The 9,720-nt window shown below is 37.7% G+C and overlaps 2 long non-coding RNA genes across 2 annotated transcripts in view; one reads left to right on the forward strand and one right to left on the reverse strand.

Moving 5' to 3' along the window:
• The window catches only part of LOC123391943, a 73,075-nt gene that overhangs the window by 36,024 nt on the left and 27,331 nt on the right, over window positions 1–9,720 (forward strand). The window lies entirely within an intron of this gene.
• On the reverse strand, window positions 34–6,653 carry LOC123391942. Its single transcript, XR_006606630.1, has 4 exons — window positions 6,063–6,653; window positions 4,659–4,883; window positions 763–901; window positions 34–279 (listed from the first exon to the last, which is right to left on the reverse strand). It is a non-coding gene; the product is annotated as an uncharacterized LOC123391942 (long non-coding RNA).

Here is a 9,720-nt window from a genome sequence, read left to right on the forward strand (position 1 = left end):
GATCGCGGGGTCATGAGATTGAGCCCCTTGTTGAGATTCTTTCTCCTTCCTTGTCCCTTCCGCTCTGTTCCTTCCCCTGCTTTCTCTCTCTTTCAAATAAATAAATAAAATCAGGGGGAAAAAAGAGAAGAAGGATACTTGGGCGGCCCAGTTAAGCTTCTGATTTTGGCTCTGGTCATGATCCCAGGGTCCTGGGATCAAGCCCCACATTGGCCTCCCTGCTCATTGGGGAGCCTGCTTCTTTCTCCATCTGGTGCTCCCCCGGCTTGTGCTCTCTCTCTGACAGATAAATAAATAAAATATAAAAAAAAAAAAGAAGAAAAGGAAAGTTAGTCATGTTTATAGATGCTTTGGGTTGATTACCCAATATCCTTTCCCTCCTTTCTTAATAAAATAACCTTGATTACATTCAGGGTGGCAATGTCCCCCTCACCACCACCAAATACTACAATACCCAGCCAACTTTGTGACAGACACATTACCCATGAAATTAAATTCTGGCCAATGAGATATAAGTGAAAAAGTGGAAATTCCAGAAGGCTCCATAAGAGAGATGAATTCCCTGGGAGATTTGGCCCTCTTGCCCTTCCCCATTTTTCTTTCTTGACACCTGGTATAAAGGTGATGGTTAAGTATCCAGCAGTCAAGGTAGACCAGGACATTTCACTTTGAAAATGTCCTTATATATTAGTGAGGATAGACTAGTTTATGCTATAATAAGACTAATCCCCAAATCTCTGTGGCTTTATACTTCTTCCTCACCTAAATGTCTAATAGACTTCAGCAAAGAACATGTGCTGTCACCAGCTGATGGAGGTTTCCTCTTGATCTGTGCTTTCAAAAATCATGATAGTGAGTAGAAGGACACACATAAAGAATTGTGCACTGGCTCTTAAAACTTCTGCATGAAAGAGATACATGTTATTTCTCCTCACAGTTTGTCAAAGCAAGTTACATGTCACACGAAAATTCAAAAGAGGAGGGAAGTACAATCCTACCATGTGTTTGAAATGATAGAAGAAAAACTATTAATGAGTAGAAATAATGACTTCTGTATTATGTGCTAGGATAAGGAGCAGAATAGTTAGAATGCTCCTAAATTCTTAATGACTTTGCAAATTGCCATACCAAGCCTTGACTTGCTATCTCCAGATTTCTTCCTCTTGAGAGAATAAACCCCCATGTGTTTAAATTATTATAATTTTTGGCTTTCTGTCACAGGGAACCAAATCTAATCCTAATGGATTCATTTCTCCTTCACCATTCAGGCCAAACAACCAATATTATTTGATGAATGTACTGGAGAGGAGACATGCATCTTTGAGTCCTTGCCATGCTCTTAGAAACTTCTGAGAATGGGGTGCCTGAATGGCTCAGTGGGTTAAGCCTCTGGCTTTGGCTCCGGTCATGGTCTCAGGGTCCTGGGATCGAGCCCCGCATCGGGGTCTCTGCTCAGTGCGGAGCCTGCTTCCCCCTCCCCCTCTGCCTGCCTCTTTGCCTCCTTGTGATCTCTCTGTCTGTGTCAAATAAATAAACAAAATCTTTAGAAAAAAAAAAAAAAGAAGCTTCTGAGAGTGGCAGCCATGGCAGAGCTTGGCACATACATTCCAGGTTTGTGTCATGTGATTATGCTATCCTGCACATGAGTAATTGGATCAAGGTTAGAGACATCTGTCTATAGGCTGAGCAGACCACAGGCCATGAACTGGTCTAGCCTGAGAGCTCTTCCCAGTACAAGGGGCTCCATATTGGGTGATGACTAAGTGACTGAGTCAGACCCTCCAATTCATGTTTTTGTTTTTTTAAGATTTTATTTATTTATTTGACAGACAGTGATTACAAGTAGGCAGAGAGTCAGGCAGATAGAGAGGGGGAAGCAGGCTCCCCACTGAGCAGAGAGCCCAACGTGGGGCTCGATTCCAGGACCCCAGGATCATGACCTGAGCCGAAGACAGAGGTTTTAACCCACTAAGCCACCCAGGTGTCCCTCCAATTCATGTTTTTGAATTTGAATCACACAAATGACAGTAGAAAGATACTGAGAGATCAGCAGAGGTTAAGAGAAGCTGCGTTCATGATCGACTATCAGTCCCTGGAGTATCTGACTACCTCTTGCAGAGCATTGTCACAGTTTTGAACAGTGCATGAGGTCTGGCTGTGTTAGTGCTAAGAACTTTCCTGCTTTTCCATTCTTCTTTGTGTGGCTATACAATACATTTTCTATGATGTGATAAAAAATTAGGGACCAGCCAACACAGGGTTTGTCCTCCTCCTATGTTCTCTATTGTACCTACTGATGATTTTATAAATGGTACTTTTGTTCAGCCATATATCATGATCATCTTTCCGTGCCATTAAATATTCTTTACAACAGCATATGGCTGGTATATAGTACTCTATTGTTTGACCGTATTACTTAATCAGTCTCTTACTGTTGGATATTTGGTTATCAACTATTTTTGTTTGTATGTTTGTTTTGATTTTATACACAGACTCAAACTCAACATATAAAATTAAATATTTGAATACATTCATGATATTTTTATAGGTAAGAGTTTGACAGGCAGATGATGAGAAGCAAGACATTTTAAGCCAGGAATATGGCATGAGATAAATGCAAAGTCGTGAAGTAAAAAGCACAAGGCATGTTATCAAGTATTGAAATTTTGCTAGTGTTGGCTACATGTAAGGGGGCCAGTGGCCAAATTATTGATAGACTTCAATGCCAAGTTAAGGCACAGTCATTAATGAGGTTGTTTTTTGCATATGTGGACAGAAAACCTTGACTATCTTGGAGTGAATTTCTTTGTTTCTGCAAGGCTAATGGTTGTGTTAGAGACAGTCAGCAGAAGTTAATTTGGCCCATTTCATGTTAGTGTAATTTATAGTAAATGAGAAAAATTTTCCTTTTTTTACTTTGTATTGTGCTTTATTAAAAAGAAATACTATGCTTTTATGGGGACTTTACCAGTATAGAAATAGTCTAAAGACAAATAATATCCTAAGTGGAGGTAATTCTATTTCAGGTTCATACCACCACTTCATGTATGTGTCAACCTTTCAGGAACAAACTGAGGGTTTTGGAGTGGGGGTTAGGTGAGCCTGGTGGTGAGTATTAAGGAAGGCACATATTGTATGGAGCACTGAGTGTGGTGCATAAACAATGAATCTTGGAACACTGAAAAGATAAAATAAAATTAAAAAAATATATATAAACAGTGTTTCACTCAATCCCCAAAAGAGCCTAGCTCAAACGGAAGATACCCTGCCCATTTTACTGATGAAGGAACTGAGGTTAGGTGATCTAAAGAAATAGAATATCAGAGCTAGTATGTTAGAGCTTGACTTTTCAAGATCACCAGAGCCAATGTCTACATCTTCCAGTGATGACAGTGAGGCTAAGCTCAACTATTAACCACCATCACACAGTTCTTGCAAAGAAGGTAGGTCTGTGCCCCTTTGACTTCACATCCCATTTTCTTTCTCCTTGCTATGATGTCATCCAGCCAGTTGGCAGCCATGTCTGGATAAAGGATCAGGTAGACTGATGCCAAATTCAGTACTTTTTCCAAAAAAAAAAAAAAAAAAAAACCGAAAAAAAACAAGTGGAAATACTCTTGTCCTGCTTTCTTTCCTCAAGGAATTCTTAAACTTTAATATGTGTAAGAATCATCCAGGAGCTTGTTTAACATGAAGTGCCCCAGACCCAGTCCCCAGACACTCCCTTTCAGCAGGCCTGGGGTTAGATCCAGGTATGCGTATTTTTAACAAACTCCTCAGGTGATTATGAGAAAGGTGATATATACAGAGCAGACTGTAAGAAACACTGCCTATCCAATTTTGAGCTTTTTGAGCTTGAAATATGCTTTGTCTTCTCTTCAAGCATGCCTGCTCTTAGAGATGTGACTCCAGCCCCACCTTGTTGTAACCCCTTATCAGTTCTATGTGTTTTGCAAATTGCATTTGCTCTTCATTGATGGACAAATCAGGTCAGCACTGCCAGGCCAATAAGAGCTGGATTTTCCCTGGCCTCATGCATCAGTGACATATTTGCCAACATCAGCCCAGTTCCAACATCCCCGCAATCGGCAATGGTTGATGATGATGCAGGATACACATGACTCGATTTGCAGAGAGCCTGCTAAGCTTTCAGGGAAGTCAATAAGAAAAATCTCATTTTGATCTGCAGCTTGAGCTCATTTGATTTGGAAGTTACTGGTGGCAAAAGAAATATGGGGCCTGGGAATGTCTCTTCAAGCCCCTCTCTGACTGTAATCACCCCTAAGAAGCAGTTTTCTCTGTCTCCTCCTGTTAGATCCAGTGTGTCAGCAACAGAGGCGTGAAAAAAAGCAGCAACATCTCAGACTTTCTGGATGATTCTTCTAGCTCACTCTGAACGGTGAAGAAAGGGTCGAAACAGCAAACACACCATTCCCCCAAACCATTCTCTGCCTGACTTCTAGGAAACCCATTTGACTTTTCACCTAGGTCTGGGGCTTCCAGCTTGATGAGGTCAGATAGGAAGAAGTGAAAACATCATGTTGCCTTGTGAAGTAGCTCTTGGGTCTGGATGCTGCTTAGGCTAACGTGCATGTCAAAATGGTTACATTTACCTCCTGAATAATCCACGGAAGTCTGTTTATTCTCCCTGACATTACCTTAATGTCTCCTTTAGAGTCTATGATCTCCTCCTTTCTGATTTCCCTGTTCCCACTTTTTCCCATCAAATCCATTATCCACGGAGCAGCGTGGGTGATCTTCATATCCCATTCCTCATTATAGCCCTACGGTGGCTTTGCATAAAGATGACGTCTACACCTGTGCTGTCCATTGCATTAGCCTCTAGCCACAGGTGCCTGTTGAGTGGTTGAGATGTGGTGAACCTGAATTGAGATGAATTATAAATGTAAACATCAGATTTCAAAGATTTATTAGAAAAAAAGGATGTAAAATATATTAATAATTCTATATTGATTTTATATTGAAATAATATTTTAGATATATTGGGTTAACTAAAATATATTATTAAATTTAACCAGCTCTTTTTTACTTCTTAAAATGTGACTACTAGTAGATTTAAAATTACATATGTGGTTCAAATTATATATCTTGGACAGTGCTGATCTGGATTCTTGAACATGGTCTGCCCCATCTTGCTCTGTTTCTATCTTGCACCCTCATTTTGGCCATATGAATTTCCTTTACTCTCTTGAATTACTCACTCATCCTCTAGTTTCTGGGATTTGGGTGGGCTATTGTTTCCTTCCATTACTTCTTTTTCACTAACTCTTACTCATATTTTGGTATGTCTTCCGGATGTCATTTCTTAGATGTCACTAGCTCTAGAAAATTATTCTTGACTTTGTGAATCTGGCTTAGATGCCCCTTCTGTGGATCCAGTAGAATCTCTACACTTTATCCTCTGTAATACTGTCCATAGTCCTTTGGATTTACTAGAAAAAAATAACAACACATATGTATAAGGGACATATGCACATATATATGTGCCCATTTTACTAAATTGTAAACTCCATTAAGATGAGAGCTAAAACTCTCTTATGAACCTTTAACCCCAGAGTAGAAAACACAATAAATATTTGTTGAGTAAGTCTCATCACTTCATTAAATAAGCAAGGGAATTGAGGTTCAGAATGGAGAGACTTCCTACCCAAGTCACACAGTGAATTCATGGCAAAGTACCTTAGGACATTGGCATGCAGCAGGAACACAAATTTAAATAATGTATGACACTGGGAGAATTTTTAAAAATTCTGTGGACAGAGATTTGGGCATGTTGGTTTAATTTTGCCCAAAAAGGTGAAGAAAGAGCTAACTACCTTATATAGAAGCAACTGTTCTGGTTGGAACACTCTCCGGCTTAAGAAAATCCCTACCCCATCAACTCTGATTCAGATACTTTACTTCTGGCATTGTAGGGTTAGAAGGAATAGGAATGGGGAAGGAAGTGACAAGACTGTGGAGATCATGACAATATATAAGTGGAGCAGTTATATAGGGCAAGCTGAGTCAGGGCTTTGATGTGCTGCATGGAAATTGTTTACCTGGATTATAAACCACAGGTCATTTCTTGAGATGTGGGCACAGCCATTCCTCATGTTGACATGTTTCTGAACAGAATGAAACAAGAAGAGTGTTTGAAGCCTCCAGGGTTCTGGTATCATCCTTAGCCAAACTTGCACCTGGGAGAAAATCCTATTGGATTCTAGCAAGACATAATTTAGTGTATTTGCAAAATGCATCATATCATAAATTCTTTTGGAAAAAAGTGATATAAAGAGAAATCTATTTTCTATAGGATTTTCTGCTTTAAATACATCATTTTCTCTCCTATATAAGCTCAATGCAGAAAAGTTGGAAAACATTTCAACACAAAGAAGGAGAACTTACTCCATAATTTCATCACCACAAATAATCCCACTATTTATACTTTCTGTAAGTCTTTTTAACGTTATTCATGTATATTCACTAATATAGCTTTATAAAAGATACAAGTAGGATACTACGAATACTATTTAATAGTATTTTTCCTCTTAGATATATATCATGAACAATCTCTTATGTCAATAGTAGTATGATTTTTATTGCTTAATATTCTAATATATTTAAACCCTCCTAACAATCTTCTATTATTGAACACTTAAATTGTTTCCAATTTTTCAGTATTATAAATTACTCTAGAGTAAATTTCTTATGCACATATGTCTGATTTTTTCCAAAGGATAAATTTGTAAAAGTACAATTTTTTACTTAAAGATAATGCACATTTTAAAGAATGTTGGCATTTATTTTTAATCAGCCTTCTAAAAGTACTTTCTTTAAAATTTTTTAGTATTTCGAAGTATTCTTTGCATACAAGTTCTTTCATGTTTTTAAGCTGTACCATTTACTGTCATGAAATTTGTCTCCATAAGTTGATACACCTAAAAGGGAATTCCCCAAAAATGTCAAAATGAAATAAATATTAGACTCTGAATCATATTGATATCCACTTTCATCTAGATCCTTAGAAGTGGTATTTTCTAAAATGCTCAATGGGAAGAGTTCTGTGTTCTGGTAGGTTTGAGCAGTTGTGTCCTCCATCTCTACGCAGATCTTGAAAAATCCTGCAGTAAATTTGAACAGGTTCAAATCTTTCTTTCTTAAGGCTATTTGGTCACCAAACTACTAAAAAACAAACAAATAAACAAACAAAACTAAGCCTACAAATATTCCAATGCATACTCTTAGAAATCCACGTGTTTAAAGTAAGTTCAAGGCAGCTTATATTATAGGAGCTATATGTGTGGTTTTTTATTTTTAAGGTTTTGTATTTTTTAAAAAATTTATTATTATTTTAAATTTCAGTATAATTAACATACAATGTTATATTAGTTTTAGGTGTACAATATAGTGATTCATACATTACTCAGTGCTTATCACCATAAATGTACTCTTTTTAAAAAAAGATTTTATTCATTTATTTGAGAAAGGGAGAGAAAGAGAGTGCACAAGCTTGGAGGGAGGGGCAGAGGGAGAAGCAGACTCCCCTACTGAGCAGGGGGCCTGCCGGCAGGGCTCAATCCCACAACCCTGGGTTCGAGACCTAAGTTTATGGCAGACTCTTAACCAATTAAGCCACCCAGACACTCCGTAAGTGTACTTTTCATCCCCTTTACCTATTTCACTCATCCCTCCACCATCCTCCCCTCTGATAACCATCAGTTTGTTCTCTACATTTAAGAGTCTGTGGGGTTTTTTTGGTTTGTTTTGCTTCTTAAATTCCACATACAAGTGAAATTGAGTGGTATTTGTCTTTCTCTGACTGGTTTATTTTGTTTAGCAGTGTACTCTCTAGATCTGTCCATGTTGTTGCAAATGGCAGGATTTCATTCTTTTTTATGGCTTAGTAATACATATATGTGTGTGTGTATGTGTGTGTGTGTGTGTGTGTGTATACATTTTCTTTATTCATTCATGTGTTGATGGATACTTGGATTGCTTCTATATCTTGGCTATTATAAACAAAACTGTAATAAACATAAGGATGCACATATGTTTTCTAGTTAGTGTTTTTGTTTTCTTTTGGCAAATGCCCAGTAGTGGAATTTCTGGGTGATATGGTAATTCTGTGTTTAATTTTTGAGGAACTTCCATTCTGTTTTCCACAGTGGCTGCACCAGTTTTCATTTCTACTGACAGGACATGAGGGTTCCTTTTTCTTCACATCCTTGTCAACACTTGCTATTTCTTATGTTTTTGATTTTAGCTATTTTGGTGTGTGTGAGGTAAGATCTTATTGTGGTTTTGACTTGAGACTTTGTATTTGAGTATAGATGGCGGGGCCAGATCAGCTAAGTCTTATGTCCATGGTCACATGACAGCTGAAGGACTCTCTGCTATCAGACCTTATGGGTCTTTCCAGTAAACCAAGACCATTTTCTGACAAGCAAAGATTAGAATTAAGAACCCTCAACCAAAACAAACAAACAAACAAACAAACAAAAAACCCCCCAAAACTCTATTTTGTCTCCTCCCCCAAAACAGATTTGCTTATGACTATGTGATTGCAAAGGAAACGTTCATCTATGTCTCATCTTCATATGTATGAAGTCATTATTGTTACCTCTTTAATTCCTGCTCCAAATTGTTTTAAAACTAAAATAAGTATATTTGTTAAAAATATAAGTATATTTGTTAAAAACCTCTCTTTGGCTGAATTTTCTTAGAATGAGAGAAATATAAAAATCAAACAAAGTGTTTTGGTGCTCATTGTGTCTGTGTTTATCAAATACCAGAGTTCTGCCTACAGTCATCTTTTTAAAATTGCATTATTAATTTAGTATTTTTCCTTAAATTAACTTAAAATTTTCTCTCTATATATTATTCTTTAGTTCTTAACAACAAAATATGTAAAAATATGTATTTGGCAATTTGATCTTTTTTCTAATAGATATTAAAATAAACATATAACTATTAAAAATAAGACTGTTTGCTTTAAAATACCTGAAATTGGGTGCCTGGGTGGCTCAGTGGGTTAAAGCCACTGCCTTTGGCTCAGGTCATGATCCCAGAGTCCTGGGATCGAGCCCCGCATCGGGCTCTCTGCTCAGCATGGAGCCTGCTTCCTCCTCTCTCTGCCTGCCTCTCTGCCCACTTGTGATCTCTGTCTGTCAAATAAATAAATAAAATCTTAAAAAAAATAAAATAAAATGCCTGAAATTATCTCAGGTCTAATGTTGATAAACTTTTTCTATAAAGGGGCAGACCGTAGACATTTTAGGGTTTGAGAGTCCTACGGTCTTGTCACTATTATTCAACTTTGTTGTTGTAGCCCAAAAACAGCCCTAGACAACAAGAAAACAAATGGGCATGAATCTGTTCCAATAAAACTTTTATTTACAGACAGGAGGAGGGCTGGATTTGGCTCATGGGCTGTAGTTAGCCAACCTCTGCTCTAGATGAAACAAAAAGCTTATTGACATTTTCACCTTCTTAGTGACTACATTGGTTCATTTTAGGTGTAATCCAAATGCATTAACCTGGGCAATAATTGAATAGTAAAACCTCTTGCATTTCACGCCCTATTTTCAGAATAATCCCAATTTTAAGCCACATGTCTCAAGTTTGGGGATCAGATTCATCACCCTGAATCTTATAGGACTAGGATTAAAATAAGAATCAGAAACCAGGCTTTGCAACAAAACAACAGACATCCTGAGG

Source organism: Mustela putorius, unplaced genomic scaffold, assembly GCF_011764305.1.
Source record: "Mustela putorius furo isolate JIRA1106 unplaced genomic scaffold, ASM1176430v1.1 tig00000407_pilon_pilon_pilon, whole genome shotgun sequence".
NCBI lineage: Eukaryota > Metazoa > Chordata > Mammalia > Carnivora > Mustelidae > Mustela > Mustela putorius.